At 40.2% G+C, this 14,288-nt stretch overlaps 1 long non-coding RNA gene across 1 annotated transcript; it reads left to right on the top strand.

Annotated features, from left to right (window-relative positions):
- The first annotated feature begins 5,378 nt into the window (after nt 1-5,378).
- LOC140592564 (uncharacterized) lies at nt 5,379-10,393 on the top strand. Its single transcript, XR_011992893.1, has 2 exons — nt 5,379-5,964; nt 8,892-10,393. It is a non-coding gene; the product is annotated as an uncharacterized lncRNA (long non-coding RNA).
- Nucleotides 10,394-14,288: the final 3,895 nt, after the last annotated feature.

Raw genomic sequence — 14,288 nt, 5'->3', positions numbered from 1 at the left:
GGAAAAAAAAAATGCTTTCACTGCCTTTGTGTCCCTCGGAATGTCACCTCCCCCTTCTTTGTCTCCCTTATCTTTGAACACATTTCAGGAAGTCATGTTACAACATCAAAGACAAAACAAAAGGGATCAGATGCACAGAACTTCCAAGCTTCTCTCAGTAGATTTCCTGACTTTTTGTGTGCTAAAATTCTTCTGCAGTTGAATCTAATCTTAGTAACACCCTCTTGTGAGTCTTGTGCTAAAACGCAAAACATTAATAAAACAAGACAAAAAACCACAATGCTCTCAAATCTTGAGATGATCGCATCAACGATAAAGATAAAAGGAAGTCAAATTAAATGTTTGACTTTTCAACTGTCCAATTTAGACAATAACTATGTCTTTGTCAGGGTTAGCACCCGTCCTGTCTCCTGCCCATTTGGTCAGCAGGTGTTGCTGGCCATCCTGTCCTCCTCCCTCTCACTTCATTCTATCCTTGTGTGTTTTCCTTATTCTCTGGGCCACTGCTTAGCTCACTGGGTTAAGTGTGTGGCTCTGACATCATGGCTTTGAAACTGGCTACTGACCTGCCTCATCAGTCATTTGTTAATTTCCTGTTCCTCATTGATTAGTTTGTGTCTTAATTCCTGTGCTTGAATCACCCTCCTTCTCTTCTGGTTTTCTTTTGTACCTTTTGATTTTGTAATTAGCTTTGCTTTGTATTCCCTGTGCCAGAGTATGTCTAAGCCTCTTAGTTCGGCATTCATCTTGGTTAAGTAGCTCCACCTGTTTCTCGTTCCTGGGTCTCCCCTGATTGGTTATTTGATTATTGAGTCACACCTGTCCCTTGTTTGCCCTGATTCCCTGTGTGTATTTAAGTACCTGTGTCTGCACTGTTCACTAGTTGGTGATTGTGTGCTAGTGTTGTTACTTGGCTTGTTTCTGAAGTTCTGTTCCTGGTGTTGCCTGGTTCCCTTCGTAATGTTTAGTTCCGGCCCCTCGGGAGCCTGTTATTTTCTGAGTTTCCCAGTTTGTGTTTGTTTGTCTCTTTAATAAACCCAGTTGTGTCTCAGAGCTGCCAGTGGATCGTTGCCCTTCTTTCCTACCTGTGCTACGCTGTGCTGCAATCTTATTCATTAAAGAAGATGTTTCTCTTCTCGAGAATAAAATGTAATTGTATTCAAATAATCAGAAATATGTAGTAAATGATGTGGACAGTAGACATATTTTCTCACAAAAATTCAGGTTTTATGGGATACAGAAAAATTATGTAAAGAAACACCAGTAGTGGAAAATAAAATGAGTGAAGTGGATTTTTTTTTTTTTTTTTTTTACAAATGATTAAAAGCGCAAGTTAACATTTTTAATTGGCATACTGGCACAGTTTTCAGATTCTTTGGCTGTTATAGATTTTCTTTTGCAAGCACTTAAGTTTAACTTTATGGACAATGTCCAGTTTAATGTTATTAAAAGTATGAGATTCATTCCTTTTACAGCAAAGATATTGATGCATAATTGATTAATCAGAGAACTGATCAATCAATCAAAGACACCTACTGTAGACTCAGCGGTTTAGGAAATGCCAATAGACCACGACTGAAAAAAATTAACTGTAAAAGCATTACAAGGTGAAATAGCAAGCGGCGCACTGGTGCAGTGCGTCTCGAAACGAAATCCTCCCTAACAAAATCACTACATTAGAGTAGGAGTGCAAAGCTTGTGTTTTAGCTGTAACTATGATTCAGCGTGACTGTATTACAGAGCCGGTGGTTAAGCAACTAAAAGATATCAATCAGAAGTGCTGACAGACACAATGTGTTCTCGCACCTCATTTTAACTGGAAACAAAGGTGAGCTTAAAATCTAGCAACATCACACATTGGTCCCTCCCCCAACATGTTCCTTTCAGCAGTGACAAACGGCTCAGCACTGTCTGATAAATCAATGTGCATATGGCTGAGGTCTAGTGTTCCCTGCTGATTTGTGTATGTTTCGACAGGATGAATTCTGAATAATCTTACATTAACTTCATTAACCTGATGCTTTATTCCAAAGTGACTTGCATTACCAGGTTACAATTGCATTACAGGGTTACAATTTATGTGTGTTTCCTGGGATCTAAACCCATCACCTTCACCTGAGCTGCAGGAACTTAAATCAATTGCTGCAATGTGAAGTATGTGGTTAGATACTAGTCCTTTAATAATCGATTCGTCTGAATAGTCCTTGTGGTCATCCAAGCGTCCTGTTCTGCTCTGGTTCACTGTAATCTGAAATACATGGAACAAGACTTTTTGGTAGAGATTATCTGCATATTAGCTGCATATTTATAATTACTTGTCATTACATTGCTTGATTTGTCAGGTAGTTGCATCATAATCCTGAGATGAAATCTGAATCCCTTAATATGGCTTTAGGTAGCGTAGTTTTTCTTGGTGTGCACTTGTGACAAAAAGGTTGACAGTTAAGTACCATGGAGACGTTTTGTGGTCCTAAACACATAAAAATAGCAGCACATACAGTGCTTAATAATACTTGTGGGTCCTTCTAACTCTTACTTTTCAGACTTTCAGCAGCACCATAGAAGCTGCATGAGGTATTTCAGTTATTGTAGGTTAGTCCTAGTAGATCAGACACTGAGACAGACCTGCTGAGACCCACGCTGCAGTGTCTGCACTGTTTGCTCCCATTCACAGCATTTGGCAGAGCTGGAGTGCTGCCAAGCCCAGGATGAGCGGGAGCATGTGTGGGACCTAAGAGCAAAAACACATTAGGCACATCAGGAGCAGTGCTCCTCTAGATCAGGAACAAAGGAAACATGTAATGCAGAGGATTCCATGACAACCAATGCTACATTTGACCCAGACACACAAGCTATACTGGAATGTTTGCTGTGTTTTATTAATAAACTTTGGCATAAAATTAGCAGTTTTTCGAAACTATCCAGAGCATTTCCTGTTGATTTCCCAAAGAGTTGGAAGCATGTCAAAAGAGATGAGACACATCATCTACCAGACCATTCGAACTTTTCCCCAGAACCCTGAGTTACTTCATCCTTGAAGTATATGTTATTGTTTAAGAAAATTTTTTATAAAAATACAAAAAGTTACCATAGGCAAAGTGCAAGAACATAAAGTACCTCATTCGATGCACTAACTTCTCTTGTTCCTTCACTGCCTTGGTACACAAACTCGTATTGATCTGCAAAAAAAAAAACATGCATGTTTTGTGGCATTTATCTTTGAAGTGGATAAAAATGCAAGAGTAATTTTACTGATAAAAAAGGAGTGAAGAAATACCATAATCAATGGTGCCGTTGTCATAATAATCTGGTGTTGCGGTGGCATCATAGTCATACTCCTCGCCTGTTAATACAGAGAGCGTACACTATGACATTCGTTGTCTGTATTTACACTGTCCATAAAAATACATGCATTGTTCCTTACATCTACATTTTGAGATACATATACTATAGCACAAAGAGAAGTAGAGAGGGTTCTTCCGTAAGCCTAAGTTTGTTGAAAGTTCATTCTGACAAACTTGCCAGTTGATCCTAGAGCCTTTCAGGTCTTTTCCATTGCAAAAGTTGTGCAACAGGAAGTGCTCATCTCTGATATTATATATCTAATATCACTCATACTATTATCTAGTGTTTTCTGTGCACTAAGTACATGATTTACCATATACTTACATGATTCAAGACTTTACAGGACATAGACTAGTTCCTGTCTGGCCCTGTAGTTTAAGAGTACTACAGCTTTACTTCCCTTCAGAGACATACCCAAATATTTTAGATCCCTCATGTGGTGAATAAGATAAATGATTTCTTTGGAGATAAGCAATATCCACCAGGTCAATGTGGAGAGACCATCTCTAGCCCCATCAATCACTTTCTGGGTCAGGGGGTAGACCATCTAACATGCAACATATTAAAGAACAATTTCAAACAAATGCCATAGGATTTTTGCTTCTAGGAGTATCCATCATAGCAGAGTATACACATAGCAGAGTATCCATTACAGCAGAGTATACACATAGCAGAGCATCCATCATAGCAGAGCATCTGTCATAGCACAGTATCTGTCATAGCAGAGTATCCATCATAGCAGAGTATACACCATGGAAGAGTATCCATCATAGCAGAGTATACACCATAGCAGAGTATTGATCATAGCAGAGTATACACCATAGCAGAGTATCCATCATAGCAGAGTATACACCATAGCAGAGTATTGATCATAGCAGAGTATACACCATAGCAGAGTATACACCATAGCAAGCATCCATCATAGTAGAGCCCTGTTTTTGGACTGTGGGGGGAAACTGGAGTACCCAGAAGATACCCCATCACAACACGTGGAGAACATGCAAACCCTGGCACCAGAGGTGTGAGGCAACAGTGCTGTACTAACCACTGTGCCACCATGCCCCCCCCCCCCCCGCTCTGTCTCCTATTTCACAAATAATGTATAAGTCATGTGACTGAGCCTCAACCATCAGGAAAGGAGAACAAAGTCTAGACTAAATTATGATGTTACAAGGGATGTGGAATATGCTACAGAAAATAGATAATCCACAGAATGCTTCAGGCTTGTACTTAGGCAGTTTGATCACGACAGACAGCCTCACCCCTGCTACTGTGCTCCTCTGTGAGCTGAATCAGTCCACATGTGTACTAAGATTCCTGTAAATCAGAAAACTTTCCTGTCCCTATATGCCATGATTCAGTTCAGGCTTCATCCTACACCTGCTAACCACCTGCCCATCCTCCCCCCAGAGGGAAATTATCGCTTTAACTCCCTGAGTCAGCCTATAAGAGACAATCGAGGAAAACAGCTTATTGTGTATTCATAGCTCCTCGCTGGCAGCATCTTCTCTGAATAAGAGTACATTCAAGATTTCATTGCAGTTCAAGAGGATGTGAGATGGCGCATGACATTCTTGTTTTATTATAGGCAATGCATTTTCTCCAAAATATCAAGTGTGATTAGTATTTTGTTCCTGGACTCTCATTTGCTATGATTAACATCTCTATCGCATATAACCTTTCATGGGGGTTTACATGGGATACATTATGTCTGGCAAATGCTAACAGTGCATTAACTATTCTCATTTTAACATTGTATCTGTTTATATACAAATAGGGAAATATCTCACATTTATTGTGTGGAAGTTTGTAATTGAATTTAGTACTGGCACCTTTAGATGTTGCATGTGAGATTACGTCACACCAAAATACATGCAGTTATTTAGTTAGAGACGTGTACGTGCTGTCTGCACTAAGTAGAAGGGCAGTCTGATTTGGACTTGTGTGATTAGAGAACCATGCAGTAGTAAATATAAATGCCAAGCGCTACCCCGCAAAACGTGGAGTAAACGAAATTTAGTAGCGTCATTAAGAATGTAGCGATGAACAATCATTAAAAAATGCATCCCCTATTGCCCCAGCCTTGTGTGATGCGGTCCGTGTCGCAAAGCTGTGCACGCTCTTCCTTTCAAGCGCGCGACTAGGTAGCAGAGACAAGAAGCGCCGCAAATTCTTTGCATGGTTTCCAAAATCCCCATTAGATGTTTCAGTTCACGTTCAAGGTCCGTTAAGTCAATTCGGGATTGTTTTATAAACACGTGTTATTTAGTTAGATCATTTTAAAGAAAAGTATCTGCTTATTCCCACAGTATCGTGTTTCTGACGGCATGTTCCTCTTTCTGATTGCAGACCGCAAACATCTGACAAATGTTATGTGGCAAGCTCAACTGTAATACATGTTCTGATTAATTAATATGTTAAATAAAGTGTGCTACTACATAATTTGTGCCCCTACAAGTGTTACCGATTTTTGTATTCTGACAAGACATCAGTGCTTTTTAATGGGCTAAAAAAAAAAGTCATCTGACGGACCCCGCTCAGGCTGCCTGGTTGCCAACTTTGGTCAGCTGGCTGCCATGAGATTTTCAATACGAGACAAGTCTGCACGTTCAGTTACAGGTATGTAACAATTTTATTACCTTGTAAATAGTCTGTAGGGTTTGCAAACTACCCCAACGCTTTTAATGTTTTAATTTTTTAATTTTAGACTTATAATGGAATAATATAGAGTTGTCGTAAGATTTCTTGCGTGAGGATGGGGTTATTATCCTCAACGAAATCTAAAACTATAAGAAAACATTTCCGTAAGCGGAAATAAGATATGAAAATATTTTTTTAAAAAAAACAAACGAAACTATAAATATTACTTCCCAAACCAACTAAAATAAAACGATTTCCAATTCCAATAAATTCTTGGCAATTTTGAGGACATCAGTACATAATGTGCACTGTGTATTCATGTAGGATCAGACACATAAATAATTATACAAATTTATATCTAAGAATAAACTTATTAAATCTTAGAGTGAAAGTAAAATATTTTTTAAAAATAGATTGTTTCTTAAATACAAACCAATAAAAATGAATGAAACCACACCAAAAGCTGGGAAAAAAGTGAACATTGAAAATAATATAAAAATAAAAACTAATAAATAAAAAAAAGAAGTGTAATAACAGTGCTGTACAGTTCCCAGAAATCTGTAGGGCTTCTTGCATTGCAGAATAGCCTTATCTCTGCGTTTGCAGACCTTAGGGAGCCCATCATATATACAGCCCTTGCTGTATTTCTTGACTGAGTCTCCTAGTCACCTTCTAAGCACCACAGCCTGGCTATGGTATCCCCTGTGCCCTGGGTTGTGTGCAGACCCACACTCACGGGAGCGCGGGGTGGGAGAACGACGTCAGGGGTAACTCACCACAGCACAAGACCAGGAGCAGGGCAAAGGCCGTGGACAGGGAAAGCAGCCACAGGGCAAACCTCTGCATGGTGTCAGACAGAAAATGAAACTGAGCAGCAGAGGCAGACGTTCTCTGTGTGAGTGAGATTGAGGGGGTGTGGCTTTTCCCCTCCAAAACACAGGGGATGACCATTTAGGTAGGATGGCCAAGTCCTGTCCATTCTGCCAGCTACCGACATAAATACCACGGAAGCTGATAGCCCCTGACAGCCTGTCTTATCTGGACATGCATCATTTGTTTTTAGCAAAAGTATTACTCTCACTACAGCTTTTTTGGCTGCTCTTCCTGTTGGCTGCACTGACTGGGAGATGACAGGAGTCTGTAACAGATAACAGAGTGTCTGAAACTGCTGCCGAACAGGTTAAATGAGGCGTGGAATGGAAGACTTGGGTTTCATATGCATTCTGGGCATTGTTAGGCTTTTGGGAAACTTGTTTTGCAATAAATGGTTACTGTGGGCTTTTAAGCTTTATATTTTAAAATAACCTTTATGTAAATTTATAAAAAGATACTGATTTGTGCTTACTATGGAATTTCTTTGACTTTCTTTAAAATAACAATTTATCTCTTTTACAGTAAATGGATGCATCTGTGTTTTTGGTCTTTCTCCCCAGACAGAAATGATGTAGCTTTATGGATTACATTCATTCATTTTCTGCATTGATGTAAACCAGTCATTTAGTATCATGCCTTCCTTCTCTAATTGATTGTAGGATCTCTGCAGGGCCCAGCAAGAAGTACATAACAATGAGCTTGTCGAGAAGTCCTCGGGTCATCACTATGCTAACGCTGTCCCCGATTTCACAGTCGCAAAATCCTTTCTGAGGACTTTTGCAGCTAGATCTCTGTGCTGGGCTGACACACGTTCAATGCCGCCCTCGTTAGTCTGTCAGATGTAGACCTTGGTCCCTCCAAGACGTCAAAGGTACGGTCTAAGCAGGAGCCCGGTGCCAAACGATTGCACGTTAGATTCCGGAAATGCCAGCAGAGCAGGCCTCGTGCCAGTATAAACTACACAAAGCCCAGTGCACCTTCATCGCAGGATAGCTTTGAAGTGTCTGCAATGGAGTGACCAGGCCCCAATGGCCTCCACATAAAGGTATTCAGCCAACTGCGTATCCCCCCACCCAGGGCTGGCCCGCCCTATCTGCGACATAGGCGATCGCCTAGGGCACCATTTGTTTAGAGTCAAGTGAGAAACATCAGAATAAATACCTGTGGTTGCATTCTGTGGTATTACAGTTATTTACATTGTTGAAATAGCAATATTTATTGACGGGACAACCACAGCACCCATTGAACATTTAAGTAATACATCATTCCTCAATTACTGAATTGGCAAGATAGGTAGGAAGAAAATACTGAAAATAAGAAGAGGAAAAAAGAAAGCAATGCAGAGATATTATGTTGTTGCAATTAGTTAGTTGGATCCTTTTAAATGAAACATTTTAATATTTAGTTAGCAGCCAGAGACCCTGTGCTACTGAAATGTTTTTAATATAAAAGAACGGACAAAAATTGTTTTCTGCTGCTCGGCATTGTGAAGTTGGTCATTTCAGTATGCAGTGTATTAATGTAATAGTGTAAGGGTCAGCACCCATCCATCCTTGCACTTCGTGTCTCTTCCCCATTTGGCCAGCAGGTGCTGCTGGCCATCCCGTCTTGTCATTACTTGTCTCTTGTATTCATTGTTTTTTCTGTTTCCCCAGTGTGTATTACAGTAAAACCTCGGATTGCAAGTATTTCGTTCCGGAAACGTGATCGTAATACAAAGCACTCGTATATCAAAGCGAATTTTCCCATTAGAAATAAAAAATATTAATATAAAAATGATTAATACGAAATATAAAGTAAAAATACATAAAACAAATTAACCTGCACTTTACCTTTTAAATGAATTGTGGATGGTGTGAGAGACAGGAGAAGAGGAGGGTTTATTTTATAGAACAACTTTCACTATAACTAACAGAATTACTGCTATCTGTTGGCTCACTCTTTTTGTGTGACTTTAACAAGGAACCTATCCAATGACAGCTGCTTTTGCATCCCATTTCGCGGAAATGTGACTTTGCATTGTCGTTAAACAGATTCATCGCTCGCACTGCTACGCCCTTATTCGGGTGGTGCTTTTCTACAAAATTTTGACTATATGAGGCAGGCCGACTGGGACCAAGCATGGGAGACGATTACCCACAATCCCAAAGCAAGAGAGAGAGAAGAATCATCGGCTCAGCTGTGATCACGTGACACTTGGCAGGCAAAGCGTATATGTAATACTCATATTGCAAGACCTCGCTCATTTATCAAGTTAAAATTTATTAAAAAAATTTTGCTTGTCTTGCAGAACACTCGCAAACCAAGTTACTCACAATCCGTTTTTGTTTCTATCATCAGTTTGCCCCTCTTGTGTTCTATTCTGGTTTTTGTTTTATACCCTTTATTCCACATTAATTACAGTAGCTTTACATTGTAGTACTAGGGCCTTGTTTAGGTCTCCTAGTTTTGATGTTTAAGCTTTCTAGTTCTGTTGATCAGCCCCAGCTCATTGTCCTGTCCTTTCTTTGATTGGTCAGTTGGGTTTTGTTCTCACCTGTCCTGCATTGTCTTGTTAGCCTTGTGTGTATTTAAGTTCCTGCTCCTGCTCTGTTCTCCAGTCAGTCATTGTATGTTGCTCTGTGAATGTTACTGAGTGGATGCTACCTTGTATGTCCCTGCTCAGCTTCCTTTGTAGTTTGGTTTATAGTTCTGATGGTAGTGTTTTCTCCTCTTTGGTTCTGAAGCCTTATGGTCTCCTATTTTGTGCATTCAGCCTGTTTAATAAACCCCTTTGTCTGGAGCCATAAGTGGACCATCGCATGTTTTCCTGCCTGCATCATGTTGTGTCGCCATAACAATAAATCAATGTATATCGTAATATAAATATATCAATGTATATTAAGAAAATGTATGCAGCATACAGCGAGAAATGTTTTTAAGCACTATGTGTCAGTTTGTTTATTTTGGGCTGTGTGGGTGCAGGACTGGGGAGGAGGCTCAGTAGAATTTCATCTAGGGCTAGCCCCACCCCCACACATCTCGGAAGGAAGTATGGGAAGCAATAAGAGGTCTTTAGCCGGGAATTTCCCAAATATCATCTCTTCCTGTATGTGGCGTAACTTGATGGTTACTGATTTCCCAAAGGTCCCTCTGTAACTAATGTTGATTTTCTTGAAAGGTGTTTTCTTAGCTCTAATTTTTTTTTTTGGACGAGGCATCTACAACCACACCTTGTGCCTGGCTTCTGTTTGCCATCCACAGCACCAACGTCTTACAGGATAATGTGGGGACTTGAGGTTGGAAAGACTTTGGCATTGACTGGATCTTTCCCCTTGAGGGAGGAATCGGTGATGGATTCCGGGGTGCAGCAGCTCCTCTTTGAGCTTCCCTCGTTCGTGTGTGACTTTCCAGTGCCTGAACTGGAAATCCAGCTGCAGTCTGTGTGTTTGTTTAGACTCACAAGTCTCAAGGCCCACATTTACAACATCATGCATGAAGTTTGTTGTAAATACATAAATTTGTCAATGTTATAAAACATGTTCTTTCCTCAGTGTTCCAGTCTGCATTTGTTGTTGGTACCTGGGATGATTAGGATTTTGGTTTGCCTTTAAGACAGTGATTCTGAAACTGTGGGTTGCCGAAATAATTGGAGGGGTTGCCAGACTATTTTTACGGTTGCCAGACGATTTTTGCGGTATGCTAAGAAAGATTTTTATTTTTGAGAAAGGAAGAGATTAAGTGCTTCTACATTGTTATGTTCTATCAGGTAACATGTTTGAATTTACCAGGTTTGAGCATAATGGAAAACCTACTGAAAGGTAAAGAGGGATTAAAATCAAGTGACTATAAGACTGTGAAAAAGGGAATGCGGACATCTCTGGGGCATCTCTGTCCCCCTCCTGGGTTCCCACACTGCAGCAGCTAGGAACAGGCCTTGCCGACACATTCCCCTGCTTGTTGGGGCAGGAAACGGTTGGAAGGCTTGCAGGACTTGCTCCAAAGTATTTTCATTTGCCCATCAAATTAGAGATGCTTGAAACATCAGATATTTTTTTTAAACAAAAGGGAAAACTATACCATGAGGGTGATAGCTGAGTATTTTGATAAGGTGTTCTATCCTTCTGCTTTTAGTTTTTTTTCACGCTTTTTTGTATTCTAATTGAAACTGGTGCTGCTACTTCCCATATTTGGTAGCTGTGTACTATTACTATAGAAACACAGATAAACATCATAGATTTCTTCCTTCTCTAATGTCCCCAAAGCCACTTCAAAATATACTCCGCATTCTATTTAATCAACTTAATATACTGTATTTTTTAGTTTTTATCGAGATATGTAAAAATACATTTGTTTATGTGAGAAAAGCAAATGACTAGGGCCTGGGCTAAACTAATCAGCCGTGCCTTTGCTCACCTAACTCAAACCAACTGGTAAACTGGTAAAGCTGGTGGCTCCAGTCGAGTTATGGCCAGCTGAGGTGGAGCTGGAGAAGAGATGGGGTCAGGGGCTGCACACTTTTAAGATGTGTTGTAGTCTCATGGGATATTATTTAGCTCTGTCGTGCTTTATTGAGTTTGGATTTTAGGCAATTTTCTGTAGATACTAGGGACAACAGACATCCCCTCTTTTATAGATGAATTAGGTAAGATCAGTGATTGTTAGTGAGGATAAATTTGGTGTCAATAACCTATTGCAAGTCAGTTGGCATGACCTCTGAGACAAAAGGCGAGGTGGGTAATCAAAAGGGGATTTATTGAACTGTTTCAACAACACTGAATGGTCATGGGAATCAAAACAGGAAAATCGGGCGACTACAAAGTACAACGTTAATGACAGGACTGGGGAACACAATACCAGGAAGCACTTAAATACAAGACTGACGAGGGTGCAAACAAGAGGCAGCTTGACTGATTAACATGAGGGCAAGAACGAGAGGCAAGAGAAACGATTAACGGGATTGGATGGGCAGGTTGTGACATCAGTCCTCTTCATATCGTCACCAATATCTGTTATCTGTGAGTTGTATATGTTAGTGCGGAATGCAGGAGTTGTGCCATACTTGCACCAAAACCAGAAGACTATGGTGAGCCAATAACGGCGGTAACAGAGGTCACCAGTTCAGCCTCAGAACTCTCTCTCTCTCTCTCTCTCTCTCTCTCATATCTGGACAGCAAGCAGGTTCTCGCTCTGCCTTGTTGGCATGGTAGCCTGGGAATATGCCTGTGGCTGCTTATCACAGCTCATCCCCTTGTTATTTGGGCTCTTTGCCAAACAGGGAAAACCCTCATTTATGTGTCTAGTGTTTAGTCACTAGTCTAGTCCATTAATCACTGCTAAAATTTTTCTAATCTTCTAGTACATACATTTTTAAAAGGGCTCATTTTTTCTACTTGTAAAATTTTAAGATATTAAACATATTGGAGATATTGGAGTTTTTTCCATCTATTCCTCAATGCTGCCTGTCCATTGGGTTTGTATTGTTGGTTATTCATAATTGTTTTTGTTCCCTCTTATAACTGATGAGCCACATTGCGCTACTTAACGTTATAAAACTAATTTCTTTTGATGTCACCTGTGAAACACTTTATAATTATTGCATGATTTGCTTATAATATGGTCTGTCATCCGACCATGTCACGCTTCTTTTCTTGCTGCTTAATGTTAACATTTAATGAGCTATTAACAATGCAAAGAAGCTTTTAATAAAAAAAACCTGTAATTACATCCTTAGACTGTGACTCATATCGAAATGTGTAATAACACCACAAACATCTCAGCCAGAAAAGGCTCTCTTCTTGTGTTCCCATGCTTCAGTAACATCACCCCCCCCCCTTTTATACACAAGAGGTCCATGGTAACCTGTTTATACTTTATTGCGATGGGGAGGGGTTACCTTGGCTTTCTGCTACATGAATTCCTGGTTTTGTTCCTCAAGTAGAGCGTGGTTCTAAGGCTGAGGGTTCAAACCCCACAAACAAAACTATGACTCCTTCTGTTGGTGTAAGTGGCTTTAGATTAAAGCATCAGATAACCAGGCAGGGTGTGTCTGTGGCAGAAGCACTGAGTAACTGTTGAGTGAGAAATACAAAATTAAAAACCCTTTTTTTCCAAAATTAATCTATGATCTAGTAAATTTGATAGAATCGATTTAGGATAGTAGGACAGTCTGATTCAGTCCTTGGTATTACTGAAGACCACAATTGTACTGCAGAAAATCGAAGCTGTAGTTCACAATATGTTCATCAGTCATTCAACAATGTAGCGAAAATATCATGCAAGAAACTACAAGCAATCCTGTAATTTAATCCACATTTTAAGTGTTAAATTTAAGCTTATTACTTACAGTAGTAAAGAACAGAAATAAGGTATATCAATACTATAGACATAACCAAACAGTCAGCTGCTTAATATAAAGAAATTCCTCTTAATACCCAGTTTTTCTGACTGTCAGGAAATATTAACTGTTTCTTTGTGATGGAGTTTGCAGTTATGTGAGTAAATTGATGAGAGGCGTGTAGAACAATCAGAAACATGAGTGTGGCTGTAATGTTGCACAGTGATTCTACTCCACTTCTGGGAACCGCTGTCATGCAAAACTGCCCTCAAGCTGTAGCAGAGCTGCTGGGAAGTCATGAAGTGCAGGAACTGGAAGAGCCTGAGGAAGGTTTTGGATCACTGCCTGGAACGTATACCTGGGATCACCTGGTTCCCATATTCCCAAGAGTGCAACTCAGGGGACTTGGCTTTGGGGGAAGTTGCTGTCACTGACCCAACAGAGTTTGTCTCACACAGCAAGCTCACAGCAGGGTTGCATTGCACTTCACTGTCTCACTCTCTCGTATTTTTTTAATGTAATCAAATGCAAAATCGATTTACAGTACAAGCACATGCGCTTGCAAGTATATCTCACTGCATCTGTCATGAGTGAGCTGAAGCGAAGTATGTTTCGATGGTTCCGAAGCAGAACAATAGAAGCTGGTTTTTGTTGTACACCATGACTAGCCACTTTGATATCTTTCATGTTGCTACAGGCGAAAAATTTGTTTGTCCGTCTCTCTTTGAACTGCAGGGTCTTTAACTCTGCCATCCACTTGTTATTGCCATTACCACCAATATCCATTATTATTAACTATTACTTTATATCATTTATCACTCTGACTGTCCCGTGGAATCAGGGAGGCAAAGAGGAAATATGGGCAGAACCTCAACACTCACTTCACAGACAATAAGGACACACGCTGCTTGTGGCAAGGTTTCCGGACCGTTGCAGACTGCAAGTCTGCCCCAGAAACATGCCTCAATGACCCCTCTCTACCAGGCAAACTCAATAAATTTTACATGCATTTCAAGGCCTCTAATAAAACCACAGTAAAACTGACTCCTGCACACAGCAAACAAGTACTACAGTTGACCTCAGCCAGGGTGAAGACAGCCTTCTGTAATGTCAA

This window comes from Paramormyrops kingsleyae, chromosome 9 (genome assembly GCF_048594095.1).
Source record: "Paramormyrops kingsleyae isolate MSU_618 chromosome 9, PKINGS_0.4, whole genome shotgun sequence".
In the NCBI taxonomy this organism is placed as follows: Eukaryota; Metazoa; Chordata; class Actinopteri; order Osteoglossiformes; family Mormyridae; genus Paramormyrops; species Paramormyrops kingsleyae.
The sequence above is the reverse complement of the archived record's forward strand: the minus strand, read 5'-3'. Positions and strand labels throughout refer to the sequence as shown.